Source organism: Meleagris gallopavo, chromosome 1 (assembly GCF_000146605.3).
Source record: "Meleagris gallopavo isolate NT-WF06-2002-E0010 breed Aviagen turkey brand Nicholas breeding stock chromosome 1, Turkey_5.1, whole genome shotgun sequence".
NCBI lineage: Eukaryota > Metazoa > Chordata > Aves > Galliformes > Phasianidae > Meleagris > Meleagris gallopavo.
Window position 1 is genome coordinate 96,797,625 of NC_015011.2, and position 24,461 is coordinate 96,822,085.

General features: G+C 39.3%; 1 long non-coding RNA gene across 2 annotated transcripts in view; it reads left to right on the forward strand.

Annotated features, from left to right (window-relative positions):
• The window catches only part of LOC104913987, a 232,537-nt gene extending 219,490 nt beyond the window's left edge, over positions 1-13,047 (forward strand). For both annotated transcript variants that reach the window (XR_795754.3, XR_795756.3), the window contains one exon: positions 12,945-13,047. This is a non-coding gene — a long non-coding RNA (uncharacterized LOC104913987). The remainder of the gene's footprint in view (positions 1-12,944) is intronic.
• Positions 13,048-24,461: the final 11,414 nt, after the last annotated feature.

Below are 24,461 nucleotides of genomic sequence, written 5' to 3' on the forward strand. Positions count from 1 at the left end.
TAATGTTAAATAAAGGACTAAAAGTTTTCATTTTACCTATTGCAGGCATCTAATCTACTGGCACAGAAGTATATTTTTTAAAATGCACTGCAGCTTTCCCTTCTTCATGGAGAACACAGAAATATTAAGAAGGGTTTACTTGGGTGCTGTTCTAAGCTGCATTTTTGGACCCAGGAAATCCAAATTCAAGGCTCATGCAGCAGGATTTCAAGTAGTAGTTAGAGTGGAAACTGTGACTTTTACTTCTTTGAGTCTCTCTGATATTTTAGAGGAAAGTGTGTTTTTCAAGATATCATTGCAATCTTACAATCAAAGATTCCTTTATGCTTGGATACCTGTATCTCCTTGGTCAATGCTCAAGGTTATGTACCTTCCAGGATGTACAAGTAATTTGCTTTAAGATAATATTTTGTGTCAAACTTTCTTTAGAAAAAATAAGGTATGCTTTGGGGGCTATTTTAAATGTAATTTTAGGATGGACATGTAAAGATTTGTTTAGCAGTCTTTTATATGTGCAATAATTTTTTAAGCTGTCTCGTTGCATACATTGTTGGTATCTTTCAGCCAGCTGGTGGGTTCCAAGGCAGAGACTATCACATGTGTGCATCACATAGGTTTCTGACGATCTTGTAGATACTACAATCCCTAGAGAGACATGGTCCTTTTCTGGGCTGTGAAGCTTAGATATAATGATGAGATGTTCTGCTTAGGAATTCAGCACACAACATAGACCTAGCTGTGGATCGTGCTGCTCCACCTTTTTTTTTTTTTCATAAGTAATAGATGTGATATGTTTCACAATTATATGTTTTGTCTTATGTTGTTGCTCTCAGATTGCACGTGTGAGAACACATCATCTACAAAATGATTTACAAACATGGATGCAGCGTCTGATGGCACTTTATTTGTGAAGGAAAAGGCATATGTTTGCCTTGTGGTGTGTGCTCATACATCAAAATCCAATGAAAAGTGCACATCAGTGATAGGCATGTTACCAAATTTAAAAAAAAAAAAAAGCAAAATGCTATATGCTACATGGAGATGACACACAATTTATTGATTCTCTCTGAATGACTTATGGCTATAATGGACACTACAAAAATCCTAAGCCAGTCTATTTTACCTTCGTAAATAATTGACTAAGAACACAGTTCTAAATTGCATAAGTGGAATGAGATACATGCAAAGAGAGAACTATAGAAGTAATTATATGTATACAGTACATAGTAGTCTTTTTCACAAAGTTAAAATGAACTTTTTCATAGTGTCTGAAAGACAGAGATGTAATTTCAGTTTTAATTCCATTGTTGCAACTATCCTTAGCTCTACCATAATTTTCATTTCAGATGTATTGTAGTCTCTGAGTTCCTTCTTTTTGTTTTGTATAATGACTGTTAATTACTTATATCACATTTATTTGTATGCTTGATGTATTAGCAGACTGTTGCTAATAACGTATTTACTGTTCTGACCACTTTGAACACTTTCTACACGATTCCTCCAGGAGTGTGTAGTCTTTTCTCCTCTGGGTGTATCTTCTATTTTGTCTGTCTGCAATATAATCTTACATCTTTGCTTTTGATAGTTTTTTTAATTCCATATTGTGTGGTTCTACATGAGTGCCTGGGTATATAGTAAGGTTAGTGCACAGGCTGAAGATGGGGACCTTCAGTGTCCTAAAGAGGTGACTTTGAGAGTCTCACACATCACCTGGCTTCAAACAGGTATAGGCCCACTTATATGTTGCCAAAGTTCAGGTTGCCACCTAATGGAGAATTCCATCCTTTTGCCAGTGGCACGCATTTTCACCAGGCTTCTGAGCTGGCTGTTAGTTTGTGTACCTGTTTAATGAGCTAGATCAGGGACTGATCCTGCTGCAATTTGATCTTTTATTTCTCCTGGCTTACTTTTTGGATCAGATTCCTAGTCGGCTTTATGATGCGGCTGTAAGATGCAAGTGTCAGCACAAGCAAGGTAGAGGAGCAAATGACTGAGGCCAGGTGGAAGAGCAGAAAGGACTTCTTCTGACAGGTTCCCCAGTGTATGCTGCAGATTAAATATCCTGGGTTCCAAACCCAGAGAGAGCCAATGCATAGGAAATGTTGCCTTGCAAAGGGGCAGGAGTCTGCCAAAAACATGATTGGCAACATCATTCATCTTTAAATGGCAGGAGCTTCTGGCTCCCTGTTCAGTTTCTATTGACAAGATCTATCTTAAATGCGGGAAAGGTATGTGAGGACTGGCAACTTAGCTGTAGAAAGTTGCTCATCCCCACCGCAGAGCATTCGGTGGTACAGTTTACAAAAAGGACTCTGGGTAATGTAAACTGGCATAATTAAGCACCTTATGGATGATAAGCATAATTAACCAAGCCCTCAGGTAGAGGCAACCATAACATTTGCCAAACAAAAATTTGGGTAATTGGAAGATCTGGCTGAGCACATTCAGAAATTTGCATGTCAGATTTAAGAATCTCTGTTTCAGTCCTTCTAGCAGATTTCTTGTTAGATTTCCAATGGGGAGCTTTGTTTAGCAGGACTTAGGTTTTCAACCAAATGCATAAAAAACAGTGAGGTTTTTGCCTCAGGATCTGCCATAGAAGTATAATTCCTAGATAAATCAGGATATCTTCTGTACTGCCAACTGTAATGCGAAAGATTTATGCAAGGTTCTCTAAGCAACTGAAGTCACCTTACTAAAACAGGCAATGCCTCTGTGCAGAGTCTGTTTGAGACTGTGACTGAAAGTCACCCTGATTTAATTTACCTGAAATCCTGAGCATGCAGATAGTGTTACAGTTGGGGTCATAGGTGATGTCTGATTAGTATAATAAATCCTGATCTGTTCAGTAAAAATGGAGGCAAATAACCTTAACAGTAAAGAATCTGAACTAGAAAGGACAGCTGATGGCGAAACAAAAGAACTGTGGTAAATGGATGGTAAATAAATTCTGTACTGTTTAATTGCGCGGTTGATTTTGGCAAAGCTGAAAACGGGAAACATTGCAGAAGCTTAACCACTGGTCAGTTGCAGCTTATGTTCTGTCACGTTTAACTCCCTGTTGTGATATTTTTATTGTTAGGCAAAAGCTAACCCATATTTAAGAATAAATAAACATCAGACACTGAAGAGAGAGCTTTCTAGAAACGTTGTAATTAAATGCAGACTAAATGCTTTTCATTCTAGAATGTTTACATAAATCTGTATATACTAGTATATAGAAATGTACATATAAATTCCTTAAAGTTTGCCCTGGAGTGATGTAGCAATTACCTGGTTATGATTTTTACATGTTAGTTTTTGCAGATGATTTATCTGATTTATTTGGCTATTAAAGGCATATTTTCCATCTTTCTTCTTTTTTCTTTTTTAATGATTTCACAACAGAACACAGATAGCATATGTAACAGTGCATTCCTGTAATTATGAGGGGGGAAGCACAGACAAGAGCAGACAACAAATAGCAAGAGTTGAAGGTGAGGTAGCTACTCATTTCATCTGCGAGGAGGAGGTGGTGGGGACCAGCATGAAACCCAGGCAGAGATATGGCCAGAGTGGCAACTAGAAAGGATATTTTTATCAGCGTTGTTTCAAACCAACTCTAACTGTAAGTATCAAAAGAGGAAAAGAAGCCATTGTGGCAGTGAACTCTGACTGAATTACGTGATACTTCTTAATAATGTGTGGGAAAGGAACTGTGTCTTTGGGGAAGCAGTCGGGGCACTTACTGAATGTGTCCTGCTCACCTGTTTGAGTGGAATTAGATGTTCAGTGATGCTTCTTGATATGTTCTGTAATTGAGAGTTCATGGTTATGAATTTGCAAATAAAACAGCATAGGAACTTTCAGCGTTGTTGAAGTACTTTGCTAACATGGCCTGTGCTAGACAAGAAACCCCTCCTTTGTAAACTCATCTGAGTACCCATTCCATCCGTTCTTTGTCTGAAAAGCAATTAAAGATACAGATTATATAAGCCTTTAATATTCATTGTTATTTACCTCTGCAAGATTCAGCTGGTTTGCTTTGTGTTTGTTTTTCCAAAGGAAATGATGCATTGTAATCAATTTACTGTGTGCAGTTTTAAATGTCAGGGACATTTTTGTTACTTAGCAGACTCATTCAGAAAGGGATGATGCAGACTTTTTGAAATAAGGCTATTTTAAGGATTAACTTCTGAGGTTCAGCATGTCTCAGCACAGTATATGCTTTCTTATTGTTTGCTCTGTGAATTTAAAGTGGAGTGGTGTTTTAGGCAACAGTTAAGATGCATGAATTGAGGTATATTTTGACATTTGATTTCATTCCATCACTGTTTTTCTGACTGCTTTCTTAAATGCTATAACTGTGATCACTTTTGAGTACTGACACTGTTTGAAAGTTCTTGGGAAACAGTAAATACGTATTTGAGTGTATAATTCAATTAAAATGTCATAATCATAAAATGTTTAAAAACCAAACTGTTCTTTGCACTAATTTGAAAAACAAAGAAGTTTTTAAATGGAACTCTATGTAGCTTTTGTAGATACTTAGGCCTCTCTTCACTGTTGGTTGAGTTTATTTAAAGAGCTTTTCTAGTCACCTTTGAACCCAAATGATTTCTCCAGATGTACAGAAGTGAACAATGTAAAAATCTTGCTGCTTCAGCAGAACAGGATCCAGCTGGCAGGGAACTGGATCTGCAAGTCATTGGTTACAGCTGTGTTTCGATTTATGTGATGGTTGAAAAAATAAATTACTGGATTAAATGGCTAGAAAGAGGACTCTTTGTTTAGCCCTTGTGTGGGGACTGAAAGTGTTTATGGTGCTGTTTTCTGCAGAGCCTTTGCGAAGTAAGCTGGACAAATAGACTTATTCAAAACTTCTCCGAAATGTTGCGCATTCAGCTTTATTTCTTTGTAGAAGAAACTGCATGTTTTTGTGTAATGCTGTCAGCCAGCAACCGTTTTTAAGGTCTCCTTGCCTTTGAGAGTGGCGGTAGCATTTTAGTGATGTCTCTTAGGCATTGCAGTTTATCACTGGAAGTCAGTTTCCTTTAGTTAAAGGTTTTTAAATGCAATTCTTGGCATGCACACAAATACTTGTAGGGATGCTGTCAAACTCATAACTTTTTAATAGCTTTAATATTTCAACTTAGTATACCGCTTACCTTTTGCTTTACATAATAATGTTGATGTAACCGTAAACCTGGTGCACAATAATTTACAGAGTAGGCACAGTGAAATCAGAAACTGATGCCAACCGTTTGGATTATCGCGTCTCTTATTCTAAGGTTTTAATGATGTAGGTGAATAATTTCGTCGAGATGATGATTGCATCTTATTATACAATTCTGCAAAGATTTACATGCTTAATTTTATCGGACCATTCCACTGATCTTGCTGAGGCTGTATTGTGCGTAGAGCTCATCATGGCTTTGTTGGAGACTTTGCAAGGAAGCGTGTTAATTTTTTGCACCTTCTTTCTGAGGGCACTGTCCTGTGAGATCTGGTGAGCTGCCTTACTTACTGAAGGTAGCTTGAGTTGAAGAAGTTCAAATGTCAGTTCTCGCTGTGGAGTCCCAACTCCACTGAAGTCACTGGGCATTTTGCCACTAGCTTCTTTTATGCTACAATTTCACCTCTACAACTGGGTTTAAATGCCTTTGCTTATAATAAATATCACAAGGCCCACAAGCGATTTCTCTTAAGTAGCGCAACTGCCTGTGAAGTGAGAGGATACCAAATGTGAATAAAAGGTTTGATACTGGACCAACAGTAGTTTTAAAGGCTGCTTGCAGATGCTATGGAAAGATAAATAGTAGCATATAACTTTCAGTCATGACAGGCAGCGAGCATATAGTGCATTTTTTAAAGCTTTAGCTGGCTTTCAGCATAATAGATTGCAAAGCCAGGAGCTTTTCAGCACTTATATCTGTTTATTCAGCAATATTTCCTAGCAATTATTTTAGGCTGACCGTTTAGTTTCATTTTACAGCCATAAAGCAGTCAGTAGCTGTAGCTGGGTATCAGTTACATTCTATTTATTAAAATATCTCTAAAAGAGTGTATAAACATGCATAATCCTGGATACGACTAGATCCTAATTGTTGTTCTGTTGAGATCTCATTACTTTTCTGAAAACATTTTGCACAAAACATTTGCAAAGGATTGCCTTTATAAAATCCTACAAAACGCTGACCAAGGAGAGCTAAATACCAGAACAGGAGTTCTTTTCCAAGTCAAAATGAAATCAGACAAGTTGGCCAAATTCCATCATAAGCCACCCTCAGAAATACCAGAGAGAGGCTTAAAATATTTTACATAGAATATTTCCCCTCCCTCCCCCCCCCTTTTTATTTATTGTTGTCCCCAAGCAGCATTATTACATTGAGAACCATGCGACAGAAAGTCGTGGTGATGCAGAATAAATAACCATAATGTATCAAAAGCAGACAAAGGTGTGATTGATCTGTCTGGAATTGGCAGACTCTTTCGCTGTGTCAGGCTGTTTCTTTGATCAATGAAGGTATAGCCTCTGACCCTTAAAAAAAATCAATGAGATTGATAGAAAGGAGAGAGAGAACTATGAGAATGCAGGACAGCTTTAACCTTCACTGTCTAGAAGATTTAAAATATTCCAGTTTTGCAGACATCAAGCCTGCTATTTAGTATTTTCTCATTAAAAAGGTTCTCTTTTCCCCAGTCTTCTTTTGAAACCTCTTAAAACAAGGCAGTCTGAATGTTTGTCAGAAGTGTTTCTCTTCAAACCACACCTTTAATTAAAAAGGGAGGGTTTCGGTCTATAGTACAGACTTTTACCTTTAATTAATAGAATAATTTCCTTTTATAAACTCTGACTCTTATTGAACATACGTGTAAACAACAATTGGTGCTCAGGAAAATAGTTCAAATAATTTCAGAGAGAATATCCATCTGAATAGTTACTTGAATTGCCCCATTTACAAGAGCAGGCCCACTGTTGATTGCAACAAAAATATGGAACTTCAGGGAATAAACAACATATTTTGATGAACCTGTTCCATGTAATCTTAAGTTTTTGTCAATTGGATATATACTTATATGCTTATATTTTAAGGAAATAGTGAAAATGCCATATTGGAACATTTATGAAGTTAGAGTTTTAAAATACTGCTCAGAACCAGACTGAAAATGCAAACGTGTGTGTTTGTTCAAAACCAGTTATATGAGCAGTTGTTACTTCGTTTTAATATCAAGCTCTTTCTTTTCTTTTAGTGACTTCCTTTGAGTAATAGTGCAGAATATCAGTACTTTTAATACTGCTTGATCAGGTGGGAATTTCAGCCAAGCACTGTTACTAAAAAACAAGGAAAATCTGAATGTGATGTTTGTAAATAAGAAATGAAGAGGTAGATTTCTGTGATGGATCAGGGACGAGATAGATGTGGGATATTTCTGAAGTTTTATCCCTTTGATGTTCTTACATTTAGGTGAAGGAGGTGTCGGGGACAATCAGATACGCCATATGCGTAGCTGCTGGTCACTCTAACCACCTCCTACCTTAAATGCTACAGTTAAGGAAGCTAAAATGATTTTCAAATGGGTATCTGTTTCATGTGCACTGTGATGAAAAAACTTTTTCTTCTGGCAGAAGAGGGGTGATGGGGTGTTATCCTCCGTTTGGAGCACACAGAAAATAGGAAGATGAGAACTGCAAAATCAGAATACTGTTTGCTACTGCATTTTTCCCTTCATCTAGGACACACAGTGATTCTGCTTAGTTCTCGTCGTCCCATTCCTTTAAGATTATTTTTTGTTATTACTGAGAATCCTTATCATTTGCATAAAGTTTATGTTAATCCTGCAAATCACCTTATTCTTCCTGTCTAAGAAACAAAAGGCTCATCCTGTGTTTGGGTGGGTTTTGGCCCCTGACATCCGCATCCAGCCTCACCACTCCTCCTTCTGTGTCCACCAGTAATAATCCAGGAAATACTACTTTATATCTTTTTTTCTTTTTCTGCTGCTCTTGTTCACTTCTTCAAGTACACAAGCCGCATCCTCACAGTGTGGATGTGAATGCTGTCCCCTGGTGGATGATGCTTAAAGTCTGAACTGCTGCCTGCAAAACGGAGCAGCACCCTTCAGCTAGCAGCTCGATGTGCCGTCTGGTGCATCACATTCATTTCGCATTACTAAAGGACAGTGTTAAGGTTCTTTTGTATCTCATCATGTCAGCGAAACCTTTCCCAGAAACGATGTGAAGTTGAGGTCATTTTTTTCCATCTGTGAGGGGTCAGTTCCTCCAACAAAGCAGTTCCTGGCTGAGGTATAAGCCTGTTAAAGAGCGCTGATGCTCACAGCTGAATCATTTTGGAGACCAATATTTTATATTCCCACTAATGACAACAGCTGGATGGTGAAACAGTAATCAATCTCTGGTAACAGATTGTCCTGGCTCAGCTGGGGCAGCCCCAGTGCGGTGCGGGTGGCACGCAGCCCTGCCCTGGCAGGTACCATTCCCAGACACATCCCCTGGCCTCAGCCTCTGTGGGGAAACACCTATGTGCTGCCTCTGTCTCATACTCACTCCTAGCACTTTCAGGAGCAAAAATCCCTCCCCAGAATAACATTGCCATGGCACAGGGGCAAGTTCTGTTATCTGGCACTCACAGCACCACGTGAGCTGAGGCTGTGCACTCACTCTCTCCAGCTGAAAGGCAGCTCCGTGGTTAAAAAAGGTATGGTTGTGCTTGGAGTCCGAGGCAGTGCGTACAGACAGAGGTGGAACTGTAAATGTAGTGGGCTTTCTTTCACTATTAGCATTTGAGTCTATCAGAAGAATAAATATGAGACTGAAATTCTGCATACTTGCCACCTATCTAGCAACACTTAGATTTCTTCTTCCCTCCTAAAAATAGAAAGAGGGATATGTGACAATTACTGCAGCATTTTTATGAACAGCTTTTTGATCTTTTCAGGACTTACTCAGGAATAAAAGATCTTAAATCAGTGAAATGCAATCTTCAGACAGCAATATTTACATGCAAGATTTTAAAGTGGCACTGCTTATATTCGAAGCTGATGGCTCTTTTCTCCATACGTTGTGTGTGGATTTACTGTGTTGTGAATACACGAGGTGAATGACTGGACAATTCCAGTCATTGGAAATTCGGCCACACATATGAACATGTCTTTACAACTTTTTTTCACACTTACCCTCAGCTGGAAATGGATTTTCCTAGTGGTTGATTAACAGGGAGTGAGTTGTTCCTAACTAGGATGAGGGGAAGAAGAGCCGTGTGGCATTGGATTAGTGGAAAGAGTGAACAGCTTCAGATTAATTCAACTAGTCTTCTATTTGTAATCTCCAAGGAAACAGCTGAGTTGAATGTTAATTAAACAGCAGTCTTTGATCCACCCAGCCACTCCCGGAGGCATGATAATAATATATAAGCGCGCACACAGCAAATATATAATAGGTGCATTTAAAGGAGTGCATCTCACCTTGCCATATTCATACTCGAAACATTATCTGCTGACCGGTTCTTATGTCTTTTAAATAGGGAAAGAGAAAATAGAGAAAAAGGCTAAGTTAAACTTGGATGATCTGGAAGGTAGGGCAGCAGAGCGAGTATGAGCTCCCATTTTGAGGATGTAAAAGGGTTAATGATTAGAAGAGTAGAATCAGGAAAGACCTTAAGCCCAGTTCTATGACAGTGGTAATTGAGCTGATTGATTACGACATCTCGTTTCAGACGACTATTGATTTAATCTAGTCTGCAGTCCCATCGGTCCCAGAGGTGCTCCCAAGTGAGGCTCAGCACTTGAACCTGGGTACTCTTCCCTACTCACAGTGTGGATATAAATTTCCAGAATCTGCAGCCATTTATGATTTTCACTCATCTTTATGCTTTTATTCAAATTATTCTAATTTCAGCAGTGTAATGTCCTTAACCACTGAAGGGGTGGAGGCTAGGAAAACGAGATGGCTCAGATAGAAGAAATGAATTTTTTTAAAAAAGAAAAAAAAAACAAAAACCAAGACAGAGAACCAGGGCGTTGTGTCTAGTATTTGCATCTGTTGTTTCTGATTCGCAGAGCTAGCAAAGGGTGCTGTTGGAGGCAGTCCACAGAGCTGGGCTATCAGTAGGCAGTTTGCTGTACACGCACGTTCAATTATTAAAATAGTAGACTTTTTTTTCTGTCTGATAGCCATAGCGGGGTCATGACATTAATTTATCCAGGGTATTGTGGGTAACTATACAGAAAAAAAAGCATAAAGGGCACAGATGCTGGAGCAGCAAAAAAATGGATGGGTCTGAGCAAAAGGAGATTAAGAGGCGATGACCAATCTAATGTACATATAGCAGTAAGAAGCCGGCATCCGTCACAGACTATTGATGGCAATAAGTATTTTAAGCCATGCTGTGCATGTGTTAATTTTTTTTTTATACCTCAGTAAATGCTAAGCTGAATGCTGTAATCCTGTATTTTTTCAGTTTCCCAAATCTGATTTCAGTCTCGCTTTTCTTGTCTCATGCTTGGCGCTCTCCTCTCGCTCTCTGTGTCTGGCTGTGGGTGTGTGTTTGTCTCCGTCTTTGCCTTTCCCTCAGATCACAAACTTAACTGTTTCCTAATTGTCTACTTTCTTCTGTCCTTTCTCGGTGGCATTAATTACCACTATGATGACTGCTCATAATCATGTATGTACCGGGTTCAAGGTGGGCACCCAGAGTGGTGCCTTCCCCTGGGATGGCACGTTGCTTCCTGCAGACCCTCAGCAGTGGGTGGGTGCCCTTGGTGCTGGCTGCCAGAGGGCCACCATGGCGGGGTTGGGGGCTGCCAGCAGCCTGGCGCCGCCCGCCTGGGCCAGCCCAGAGAATTGGCTGGAACGGGGCCATCACCTGCCCCCCTCTGGTGCATAGCCTCTGTGCTGCGAGTCACAGGGCTGTGGTGGGGTCTGGAAAATAATTCACAAATAGCGGTGGCATAAATCAGGAAAAGCAGAAAGATATTCAGTGCTGTAAGTCATTGTATTACCTTGTCTTAAGAACAAAGGAACAAGGTGGAAATGTACGCAGTAAGTGTGCTCTGTGGATTCTCACAGCCTGTCATACAACCTGTGCCTGTGTCGCAGTTTGCAGCCTCTGTGCTTTGTTTCGGGTTGGACGCTTTATTATACCTCTCGACTTGGTTTCTGTAGATGTGTTTGATGCACGCGAGTACGCACAGACCGCTCTACCAACATGGCAAATAACGTGCAGATAAATACATGAGTGTGGCTCAATCACACATTTTCAGCATTTTGTACCGTACCGTGTGTATGCAGTGCCATTGTTCTCTCACAGTGCTCGCTCGGACGCATGCAGCTTCTACTTCTTTCTCATCACTATTATTATTATTTTTAATTAAAAAGTCTGAAATAAAAAAAAAATAATAATAATAAAAAAAGAACTGCTTAGTCCGGTTAAATACCAACCAGAGTCTGGGAACGTACAATTTCAGCACAGTGAATGGTGATTCAGACCCTGGCAGTGTTTTGGCTATGAGACAATTCCTACTTATAAAGAGCACAATGAGGAGGGGAGATAGCATTAATTTTAAGGAAGATTAATATTAGTCTTTTTAATGATCGTGGCTCTGTGAAGAAAAGAATCCTTATAGCTGCCGAGAGCTGTTGTGCCCTTCCCACTAGTATTTATTCAAGCAAAGGAAAAAATGAAGAAGGCGTAGAATAAACTAAGTCTGTTCAAGAATTACTGGCATTATTTCTCCCTGCATCACGTGTGAGCTGGGTTGCCTGCTATTCCTGAGACAGAGGATTGAGGATGAAAGTCTGTGTGTCAGAGCCTGTTTTCACAACTGCATTTGGAGATCCGTCTTATTGATTAGGAAAAAAAGGGGGTGGGAATAGGAGTGTGAGGTGAGGGGAGGACCGACCGACTACTGGCTTATTGCAGCTCAAGACATTTTCTTCCGGAAAGATGTCAAACAACTGAGACACAGCAACAGAGGAAGTAGAAAGGTGGAAAAATAAGAAGAGGGACCCTTTGGAAGAAATGAAGGCATTCCTTATGAGAGCCTTGAGGCTTTTTTTTCTTCTAACATCTGACCCACAAGGGCTAGAGTGACAGCGTCATGCAAATGCTGCAGTCCAGCAGGTCTGAGAGAGGGTGGATGCTAGAGAGTGAGTTAATGTTAATGATGAGTGCAGTGAAAATACCAGCCGATACCACCCCCTCCACACACAACTGCTCTGAGTCAGCATCCGCCGCTTTGCCTTGCCTTTTTGTGCGTGCGTGTGTGTGTGTGCATGTGCGCGCGCATGTGGATGTGTGTGTGTGTGAGTGTTGGTGACCGTGTGTGTGTGTGCACGGGAGGTAAAGCCAGTCAGTCAGTGAGAAGCAAAGGTACGTTTGAGAGCAACTAAAATCTGACTGATTTCCATCTTCAGAGCATCAGATGAATTCCCTAAAGAGGATGGGTCTATGCGATGGGGGTGGTATAATTATGTTAATGTCATATTTATAGAGGGGAGAGATTTTTCATTCTAATTATTGATTTGAAAGCTGCGGTCAAAATTGTTTGTTAAATCATGATCAGCTTGCAAGAAAGAAAGAAATGGAATGAAATGCAGGGACTGCTATACATATATATCTCATATATATATATATCTTGTTTCGTTTAACTATTTTGTGTCTGAGGCATAACTGATTGAACGCTGCACAGTGACAAAGGAACGGCTCTTATGTAATATTGCATTCTGTCATCTACTGAAATATTTTAAATAAGCCAAAATGTTCTGAAATCTGAGGTAGCCTTCTGGAGGGGAGAGTGAAGGGCAGGGTGGGGGTGGGGGGCACTGGCAAATCTTTTCTTCAGCAGCGCTCTCTGTGTAGCTTTCTTGTAAATGGATGATTCACCTGTTCGACCAGCAGAGATTCTAATTCTTCCCCCCTTCTTCTCTTTTTTCCTTTTTAAAGCTGAACGGCTTCCCGAAGAGCACTGAGTTTTCTATACCAGATTCTGCTCCAGTGGCTAGGACCTTTATGGCTGCTGTTTCTTTTGCTCTGGGCTCTGATGGAAAGAAAAAAAAAAAAAAAAAGAGCCAACCGTGGATCCCGTCCCTAAAGTAGAAATTTCTTTTACCACCGTGGATCCCGTCCCTAAAGTAGAAATTTTCTTTTTCCTTCTGCAAACAAGGCTAAAGATCGGAGGAGAATGAATACGAAAGTAATTCGGGATCGTGGTCGTGCCATTAAAAGTGTTCGGCTTCAGAAAGAAATTGTTTGGGAAATCCGATTATTTCTTCTCACTCTATCGACAGTATTTGAAAGTTGTGTGTTCTTTGAGTAATCTGGTGCAAGTGACAACAATCTCCGCATGTCAGTGTTTTCTACAGTTTATGGAGCGAAAGCTCGCTTTGCCATTGAAAGGAAGAAGCTTTTGCTAGCAGTCTGTAGAAGGATTAAATGTTGAACGTGGGGAAGAGGCAAAAAGTGAATACACGCCCAGAGGTTATCCTTGCATCGAGAAGGGCTCTAAAGTACTCTGTAACCTAGGGCCCACCTGAACAGGAGGACTGAAAGTATAAAGGGGAAATTTTGCAATTAGAAACCCCTTCACATGCATTTAATCCTTCTTTAAGGCATTAAAGGAAATAGAATCAAATCGTTACTGTACCAATCTGCTGGAAGAAGCAGGTTTTAACCCATTTTTAGACGCTTCCTTCTGATGCATTGTAATATGGCTACTTGTGAGTCAAGGCAGTGAAGATTTTTGCTGTGCTCTTTCTTTTTGCTTTCAAAAGTTAAGGACTGTAAGAAAAGTCTGTTCAGTCAGCTGATACATTGTCTTGAATGTATGTATGTGTCTTGCCTGCTTATTTGATCTTTTCTGCCCCCTACGTGAAAGTGCCTTGTGTTTATTTGGGTGGGAGGAGGGGTTGCTGATTGGGGTGGGGGGTTAAGGGGGTGGCTGCTTTTTGTTTTGGTTTTGGTTTGGTGTTGCTGTGTGTTGTTTTTGTTTGTTGTTTTATTTTTTTTTCACAATAGCAGTGAAAGTTTTACTGACAGCAATTATGACTACTAAGCAATTCAGATTATTGGAAGACGAATTCTACTGGATCATATCAGACTTTTCCTAGTCCCTGAGACCCTAACTTGTGAGGTTTTGTAGCAACAATCACAAGTCAGGCTCTTGGGACCTAGGCGGAGGGGAACCAGCAGCTTTGGACTATGATTGTTTCTCTGCAGAATTTAGAGAGCCAAAGGAGCTTTCCCTGTCTGGAAGGGAAAAAGGAAAATACACCTTTCTTAATATATTGGAAAATATACCAAATGTTAAGCAGCAGACCTGTTCCTAAAAGAAAAAAAGCTGTTATCCTTCGTGCAGCTTTAGCATGTTACCTGTTTGTGTTTAGAAAACTAGACTAGATGCCATGTAACATTTAGTATTAAAATTTAAACTGAATGCCAGTTCATACCTCAAAAAAGAACCAAAAGAATAACAACAAAAAAATAAAAAACCAAACAAACAAAGGAAAAAAAACACCAACCCACCAGGTACTAAAATATACCAAAGGTTTTCAACCATAACATAACATTATCATTACACACATTTCTGGTAGATAATTACCACAAAGTATATTTTCAGCTGTATTGCTACAGCACTTAATTAACTTTTAAAACATCAAGCACAAATGCTGATGCTTGAGGCCTATAAAGCATTCATTCTTTTGATTTTTGAGTAATGCTTTCGGTATACAGGAAAACTGTTGCTTAGCTTTTCCTGTAATAGGGCACAAAGACAGTTTTATAGTTAGTTGCCATTATTTTTCTTTGTCTAAGTGAGGATACGATATCACATTTAAAAATACTGTCTCAGTTTAAATTTTAATCTGATAGAGAACATTAGTGTAAAAATCATACTACCTATATATACCTATATATACTATAATATCACTTCACTCACAGAATCACATTCTGTGTACCTGTTAAATTCATATGGAGCTGGCAGTACTCTGAGAATTGAACTCAGCCCCAACTCAAAACCTTTTGCATTTTTCCTCCCACTGCTAACAGCATACTGCGTTCTAGGTTGTCCCCGATATGCTAAGTACTTCACTAACTTTGCATAGGAGGATTTACAGGGGCATGAGTTGTTCTGCACCATTCATTGCTCTTAAACTTCTGATCTGTCAAGCATAGTTAGATTTGTATTTCTTAGCAGTTTGTAGGTGGGTTAGTTCTAATTCATTTTTCTCTGTTTCCTGTGTCTAAACCAAGATGCTGCAGGAGCTTGTTGGTACATCAGACTTCACTGAGACAGAGGCTTCATACAGATCAGGCATCCAAACTATTTGTTCATTTCAGAAGTGGTATTTTGGCTGCATTGTTTTTTTTCCACTTGAGTGGGAGGAATTGTGTTTTACTGTAAGCGTCAATACTTTCGTTAAAATAAATTGTTCTTATCTGTTAGTGTAATACTTTTTCTTGTTGTCTTGTTTTATTAAGAAACTATGCGCTGTACATAGCTTTCAAGTTGCTCAAGGTATAATTAGTGCTTAAATAGTCATAAAAAGATTGTCTTACCAATTATAATGATGATACAGTTCCTGTAAATGCAGTTCTTTTCATCATAAACTGTCAATCGCACATACTCAGAACACTCAAAAGAGCTACTTGCAAACATTCAGTCATGGAGGTAATTTCTTTTTACGCAGATGTGTTATTGAACATCACTGACTTCTATTCAGTTGATATTAGAGAAGTTGATCTGAATTTGTATGTGAAAAACTAATTCACTCAGCTAGGTGCTACGCCAAGGAAGCAGTTCAGTAGCAGCTGACATGTATTATATATAATACTCATAGTTTTCAGTCCTGAAAAGGGTGTATTTAAGGCACTGCTTAGGTGAACGCACTCTGATCATTCAAGCTACCTAATGAGATAAAACTATAATGCGGGTAGGTATATGCATGTTGGTAAACAGTTTAAATTATGCATATAATTTATCAAAATAAAAATCCTAATGTATCTAATCAGATATACAGTGCACATGACTGTACATATGAAAGACTGTGGATTGCATTTATTTTTGAGTCAGCAAAATTTATCTGAATGTTCATAGTTCATATTCGGTACCCATTTTGGTTTAATATTCTGTGTATAATGCATGTGAAACTATAGTATGAAATGTCCATCTCTATCAGTGTGAAGATTTCAAGTACTTTTTTCTCTGCAGTGAGAGTGAAAATGAAATGAACCATGAGAAACTCCTACCTGTCTTATTTGGAGCTACAGCAAAAGCTGTGAATACACAGTACTGCCTCTGCATCACTGCTTGAACTGGGATAGCTCTGGTGCCTCCTCTCTGTCCATAGTACTCGCTGCTGCCCCTTGCCATAGAGATGAAGAAGTTGGTGCACTGCCTTCCTTTTTACCTCCTCCCTCTTTTTCCCCAGTTTCAACACAGCAAAACCAACCTGTAGTGTACATTAAACTCCTTGTGGTGGGGCAGAGGCGGATGGAAGGGAGGAAGAAACCCAGCCTTTGATCGGGCAGAATTGCCACCATGATCACCACAGCATTTCCCCAGCCCGGGACTATGTGACAGTGCCTGCAGACACCTCACAAAAAGCAGTTTTATTTACACTTCATCAGTGTATGAAAGCTGTATCTATTAGTACAAATAAATGGAAACATCACTGGTAGACTACACATAGCTATATGTGCAGAATTTCAATATACTCCCATTTCTATAATGACTTTTTGCTCTTCCAGTACAAAACGCTTCTAAATGCTACTTCATATGTGATTTCAGAGTAATCAGCTTGTGCTACAACAAAAACAAAAAACCAAAACACAAGCTCTTGCAAAGAGGAGAGAGCGTGAGGGGGAGAGAGAGAGAGAGAGAGTAGAAAATGATGTGTGGTGCATACAAAAAAGGAATGATATTAACAATTCGATGAATTCCTAGTTGGTAGACCAGACTGAGCCAGACGCATATATTAACGGCTGTCTGCTGCTGATGTGAGCCTGCTCAATGCGGTGGAAATGAAGGATCACCTAGTCTCTGACACCAGCTTATTTGTACGTTTTAATTTTAAAAAAGAAAATCACTGTTTTACATAAACATCTTAACCCCTGCATGATTTTCTTTCTTTTTTCCTCCCTCACATTGTTTGCTAATTTACTGTCAACTTAAAGTGCTGTTTAGCTGCAGCCCAACAAAACATCAGTCAAAAAAGAGAAAGAAGTATTAGCTTCTCTTTTGTGTGCCATGTACAACTGGGTTATTATTATGATAATTGTCTACTTTAATTTTTAGTCTTCATGAGAGATGCAACAATTTTCCAGAACTTCATTTCTGAAGCGTTTTAAGTTTCAACAAGATACTGTTTCATTTTAAACCTAAGCCAGAAAAATGCTTTACAGCTCAGGCTACGGTGATTCGATCAATACTTTTCTTTAACCCGAAAATTTTTAGTGCCTTAATAAAATATTACGTTTATGGGACAGAATTTCTATTCAAACTATATAAACACTAGGATCCATTAATATGATGTTGAAGACTGTTACATGAATCAGGGGAATTCCAATCCAAGTTAATTACTGCTGGAATTAGAGGAACTAATATTTTACTCAAAGTTGTACAACAAGAGTCTACAATTATCACATTTCAGAGCATTGCTCTACACACTTGATGAAAAATGTCAATGAAATTTAACATAAGATGTTACACATTTCCATGGGTAATGAAAATCAGCACATTCACTATTAGCTAACACAACATTTTTGGTGCGTTAATATGCACTGCAGCAAAAATTTCTGTAGGCAGCAATTGTAGCCATCATTTTGATTTGCCCATATGATGATTATGCTCAATTCCTGACTGGATAGTTAATTTCACACTGAAATGCAGCCATCTCTGCGCAGGAACCGTCTGTAGTGCACAAAAGAAAAAGAAAAAAAATAAAGGAAAAAGAAAGATCCACTGTCTAGGCTAACTAGGTAGTCATACAGAGACGTGTAACAGAAAAACTATCTGGAACCCTATAAAAATGCCAGCTGAAGCTGTATCACTCACAAAATAGATTTATTTTTTTTCTGTTCAAGTATTTTTATCCCATATAAATAAAACATTCATAACCTCATTTTTCTTTCCCTGATACTTACAATAGGTCATCTTCAGAGTTTGTTGAGTGCTGTATCATTCCACCCCCCAGCACCACCAGAGTTATTCTTACCCGATGAGTTATGTTCTTACCAGCTCTATTAATTTTTTTGCTAAGCTATGTTTTGCTTACAGTGCCTGAGTTACAACAGGTGGAAGGACTATGGAATTCTATGCGAGTAATTGGACATAAGATTGTTGAGATCAGCAATGCTAAAATGATTTTATCTTTATAAACATTTTTAATCTAATAAGTAGGATTTTAAAATAAATCAGAGAATCATCCAGTTGATTATACAATAAAGTTTATCTGGTCGGCTTTTGGGATTGCTATCATTACTCCTGTTCTTGCTTATTTAGGAATTAAGGATTACTTAATAATTGCACGGTAAACTAGATACAGTAAACGATCACTTGAAAAACTAAGGGGAAAAGGCAGATTATATTCTGCACTTTTCTTCTACTTTTGAGTTGTTACAAGCAGGTTCTGATTTTCTGCTAGAGACGCATATTTATTTAAGTGGCCATGCAATCCAACAAGATTGTACTGAGCGGTTTAAGGCTGGCAATTTGGGCAATGGTTTTTGGGAGGTTTTCTTGCACCACCCCCACCCCCAGCCTCTTTTCTTGGATGTGTGCGTGTTGTGCATGGGAAGGTATGAAGGAAAAACAGCTATTCAGCAGAGACATGTACCACCCCTTTAATTAAGCTTTTCCTGGACTGTAAAAACACTGGCAATGTGTAAATCCCATTTGGTGGGTTGTTTTTTTTTGTTTTGTTTTGTTTTTGTATTGTGTTTATTTATTTTTTTTCTTGCGTTTATTTATTTTAACAGAATCCGAAATATTATATTAAGAAACCGTAATGATGAAATACAAATGAAAATAGTTCCACTAGTAAGTCACTGGGTACTGAAAGGGTTGGCTAGCATCGGCACAGAGCCAACTGGAAGATTTTTTTTTCATTTAATTCCTTTCACCTAGTAGGCTCCTTAAGCATTAGGCAGAACCCAGTATGTGGCTAAGTTATTGCTCTACTGTTCATCACACAAAAAGCACAGTCTTAGCATTTGTAGATTTTCTTCTGGGAGGTTTCTAATCTAGACAGCATTTGCGTTTGGGGATTACACCACAGTCTGTTCCCCACCACCTCCCCCTCTAACATGTAGCCCTTTCAACTTCTTCAAAGAAGTGGCGAAAAGTAGGTTCTTTTATTAATAGCAGAAAACAAACCGACTGCTGGACTTCCGTGGCAGAGCTCACATAATGCACCAGGGTGGGAACTGTAACAAAGAATGCTTGAATGCACTAAACGTATAGTGAAACCCCATTTACATTCACTGATGGAGCTTAAAGTACAATAAATGAGAAGTTTAAAGTAGAAATAAGCAGGACCATGAAAAGAGTTCAGTGAAGGTAGATACTTCTTGAAAAGTTTAGCACAGGATTTAATTTCCAGCTCAAGCCTTTCCTAGCAGAATGCATTTCTTCATAATGCATCCCTTTATGCAAAGCATCTCCATCAGATGAAGGTAAATCAGATGAAGAGAGTATCTTCAATGCATAAATAAGTAAATTCTTTTTATCCGATTTATATACTGATTTTCACACAAGTGAGACAGTTATCAGTGGAACGGTCTTCATGGTTCACTGTCTATTCTGCACTCTTTCTACAAAATGCCTTTGATGTGAAGGAAACAACTTTGTGCATAGAAATAAGTTTGATTGTGGGATCCTCCTGTGATTTCTAGGTCTCTCTCCTTCTAAATTTTATGTGTACATGGTAGAATTGGATGAGCTAATTGTTTTTCTGCCAGCGGTTATTCTGTGAGATAGAACTGCAATATTCCTAGTTACACTATTACACTGGGCAGCTGCCCCCTCTCACGTTCTCATCCTCCATGGTGACCATCTCTTTGTTTTAACCCTCCTATGGCTGCAGGATAAGGCCCTATAGGATGCCAGCTCCCTTTTTCCAGGAGTTTGAATCAGCTAGGCTCCCACTTCTTGTCATTATGTGTCTCTGTGGTACTTCTTCACCTTGAAAATTAAACACATTTAAATTGACCCTAACTGTAAGTTTTAACAGAATCTGTTTCCCCTCCCTCATCCCTATTAAGAAAAAAATAGTTGTCGGGGATAATATATTTGCTTAATAGTTACTGTCCTCCACATAAACTTCTTAATCATTGTCTTCCCAAGAATGGCAGGATAGCTCCAGTATCCACATGGCTGAACAGAGGATGATTTGTAAAACAGGTTTAATAGCAGTAATGTGGGGGTGAAGGAGATGTGAAATGACTTTCCGCACCTTACTCCAGCAAAGGTAGCCTCTGCTTGTGATGTGATTAAATATTTGCCATGGAACAATTATTTGCCACTAGCATTTGGCTGGGTTAACATTTTCAAAAATTTTGGTGATCCTGCTCCACTCTGGGCAGAGAGCAGACATGCAGCCCTCTGCTCTACAAATCCTTGATGTGGGCTGCCCATGCTGGCCATGGACCCTGAGCCCACAGGAAGCCAGGCAGTGGATCACCCTCTGTATCTGTGCAGGCCCAGAGTGGTGCTGGTCTCAGCAATGATCCAGCCTGCCCTGCAAAATGGCCGGCGCAGCCATTTTGTGGCTGGATTTATAGCTTTTCCCTGAGGGTGGAGGGTTCATCTCTCTGTTAGGAAGATTTCTCACAAGGCTGAAGATTCACAGTGCTCACAGCTTCTGTTAATGTATTTATATACACACTGGAGTATTCAGTAACTTAGACTTACTGTTACTTTATAGATAAACCTGGGAGATAATGCTCCTCTTGTGTTTATTACGTTAGCATATTATTTTGGATATTCTTTCAAACGTACCTCATACTGAAATAGAGGAATATGGTCAGGATATTACTGTTTTAGGAGTCATTGGAGCATCTGATTCTAAAATAAATGGACAAATGGTTAAAGGCAAGCCTGGTTACCGATGTGGTGCTGGAAACCTCTCGCACTGACTCACAGGGTTAGGGGTTCTTGTGGGTGTTGCCGGTATCTTGGTATTGCACTTTGGTAGGTTTTTATGAGTTAATAAATTCCGAAGACTGCAGTTTGGCTTTCTAAAATTTGGTAATCATTCCTTAAATGCTAGTGGGAAATCAAAATTACTACATGCAATAACTAAAACTTTTTTAAAACCCTTCAAATGTTTCCAAACTGCTGCCTACGTGTTCTTCTTCCCTACACCAATGGCCAAAGATTCCAACTCACTTTCTGGCACCCAGCAAGAACGCAGTCATTTCTCTTGAGCTCCATTGCAGAGAGTGAACCTTTCCTTTTTTTTTCTCCTGAAACACTGCCTGTGCAAACCCGTTTTGCGTGGGGATTGCTGCTAACTGGGAACACAGCACAGTGAGCACAGGGGGACCTTCATTAGAGTTCTGAGACTGCAGTATAATGCAAATAACAATAGAGAAACGGTCAGTGATCAGTGAGTTATTTTTCTTTTGGGTGTTTGCACTAACTGTGCCTGGGAAGACGGGGTGCACATTTTAACAGATTATGAAATCTCAATATTCATTTAGTTTTTATTGAGACTTAACATGGTTTGGCATCCACATTTACTTATTTTGCTGATTAATATCTTTGAATGATTTTCTGCAATAGCTAGTAACAAAATGAATGTAGTAGCTCAAGATTACCAAGATGAGAATTCTTCTAAAATATTTACAGACTACATGATAGAAATCATGTTCTGTATGATTTGGCTATACCCAAAAAAGGCCTTCATCTGACAATCCGGCTCAAATTATGAAATGGCAGCAAACTTTAACATCTGCAGGTGTCCTTTTAGTGGACTTGCAGACTCTCCTGCCATGTGGCAGAACTTGTGCCTGAGTGCCATCCTATACTCTGTCCCATCTACAGTTTACTCAAGTATAAAACATGGTACTGCACAAGGTTTGCACCTTACATTCACTATGCAAAGAAGACAACCAGACAGCTCCTACTTCTTTCCTTTCCTCTTTTTTATTTTTTAACCTTATCTCCTCCACTGCATCTCCCACACATAGTAGAAATATCATGTCTGCTGCCAAGGCAAACTCGATCATCTAGTCTGACTTCCTCCATAAAACATGCGCAACCAAAATTCACCAAGCAACTCCCACATCAATACCAACAATTTCTGTTTGGCTTGCATGTGTATTTTGGGATTCAGAATGACAAAGAATCTATAACCTTCAGAGGAATAGTGTCCCATTAGTCTATTACTTTGCTATTAAAAATTATGCTACAGTTCTAATTGGAATTTGTTTAGCATCAGCTTCCAGCTACTGAATTTTTTCGTGATAATTTATATGGTCATTTGCTATCAATCACTTCTTTGCTTTTTCATTGCTAAGCTAATGAGATTGTCTTCAGTTCCTTACTGGAAGATACATTTTTTGAAAGATCAAATCATGTTGCTAATTCTTTTTTTTTTTTTTTTTTTAACTCTTCTCAATTTGTCAGTGTCCTCTGCAAATTCTAGTAGCAGGACCAGATACCCAGTGTCAGGAATGGTATAATTCAGTGTGCTAGTAATTCCTCTTTTCTTTTAGCTGACTTTCTTACCCATATACTGTATTTTCTCTTTCATTCCACTATATTGAGACTACAACTGTGGCTGAAGATAAAGAAAGAAGTAGATTTGAAAAAGGCTTGTCTGAGCTACTTGAAGGTACATAATTCCAATTGAAATTAGTAAGAGTTTAGCACCTTAACTATTGGTACTTCTGTTACCTTTATGCAAGCTGATTTTCATGCCAAGGAGAGAACTAACTGAATTACTCAGCAGTATTTACCCAAATAATAGCCAAGTAACTTTTAACTTCCAGTATTTTATTTATTGAATGAATTGTGTTTAATTTCAAAAGGAAATTACAAGAAGTGTACTATTCTTGCTATTTGAAAACTTCCTTGGTTTAAGGATTTTCTTTCTTCTAGTATACTTGAATTACAGAAACAGATTATACAGATGGATTAAAACATATCCATGTGCTGAAAGCAGGCAATCAGTCTTACATTTTACAGGTATCCATCCAAATAGCTAAGATACAGTTAGCTAGAGGATTATTTTTAATGTGTTTCTCCCAAGTCCTGTAGCCTACTCCCTTTACAATGCTTATTTGTCTGATCTCAGTAAATCTTCAAGCCTATATGCTTTATCATTTCTCTATCAAGGATTTAGGGAGGAGAAGTGTGGGAAGGCTGATCCTAAGATAAGCAATGTAAGTTGGTTAAGAAAAGAGATGGCTGTCATCTGTAGCCTTTCCAGACATAGCAGTACAGTCCCAGACAGTCACCTGAGTATTATCGCTTTGTCTCTACTATAAATCACAGTCTGGTAATGGCCAAGGCTGACACCTTGACATTTTCTAGAAAAGTAAAAGACCTGATTTGAATGGAAATCAATTTCATTTCACAAATCTTGGTATACTACTCCAAACCTTGTCTTGTTCTTTTTTTGTGTCTTATTCAGAATTTCCATGATCTTGATAAAGGATTAGTTGTGTTTTACAGTTACTTTCATTTCCAGCATACAGTTTAATACTATTGAAATATGTGTGTGTAAGCAATGCATCATAACACCAGGTTCCATGTAGGCGTGGGAAAGTAACTTGCTTTTCTGACAGCCTGTTGAAGGTGATGGGCACAGCTCCTTTGGATGCTGTGGTGCAACCTGAAATATCTTACCCTTTTACCACCTCCTACTTCCAGTAGGTAGCCTACACTCGATGGAAAGAAAGGAATCTCTCAGAGCATGTGGAAACAAGCTGAACATGAGACAACAGCATGCCCTGGCAGCCCAAAAGGCCAACCGTACCTGGAGTGCATCAGGCCCAGCACTGCCAGCAGGGAGAGGGAAAAGGTTGTCCTGCTCTGCTATGCGCTATGTGGCCTCACATTGAGCACTGCATGCAGCTTTGGGCACTGCAGTGTAAGAAGGACACAAAACTATTAAAAAGTATCCAAAGAAGGGTAACAAAGGTGGTGAAGGGTCTGGAGGGCAAAGACAGGTGAGGACAGGCTGAGGTGCCAAGGCTGGCTCAGCGCAGAGCAGAGCAGCTGAAGGGAGGCATAATGGCAGCTGCAGCTCCTCGTAGGGAGCGGAGGGGCAGCGCTGAGCTCTGTGCTGTGACAGTGACAGGGCCTGAAGGAATGGCATAGAGCTGTGTCCGGGGAGGAATAGGTTGGGGCTAGGAAAAGATTCTTCACTAGGGGGTGGTTGGGCCCTGGAATGGGCTCCACAGGGCAGTGGTCAGCGCACCGAGTCTTTCCCTTTCCCTTTCCCTTTCCTTTTCCCT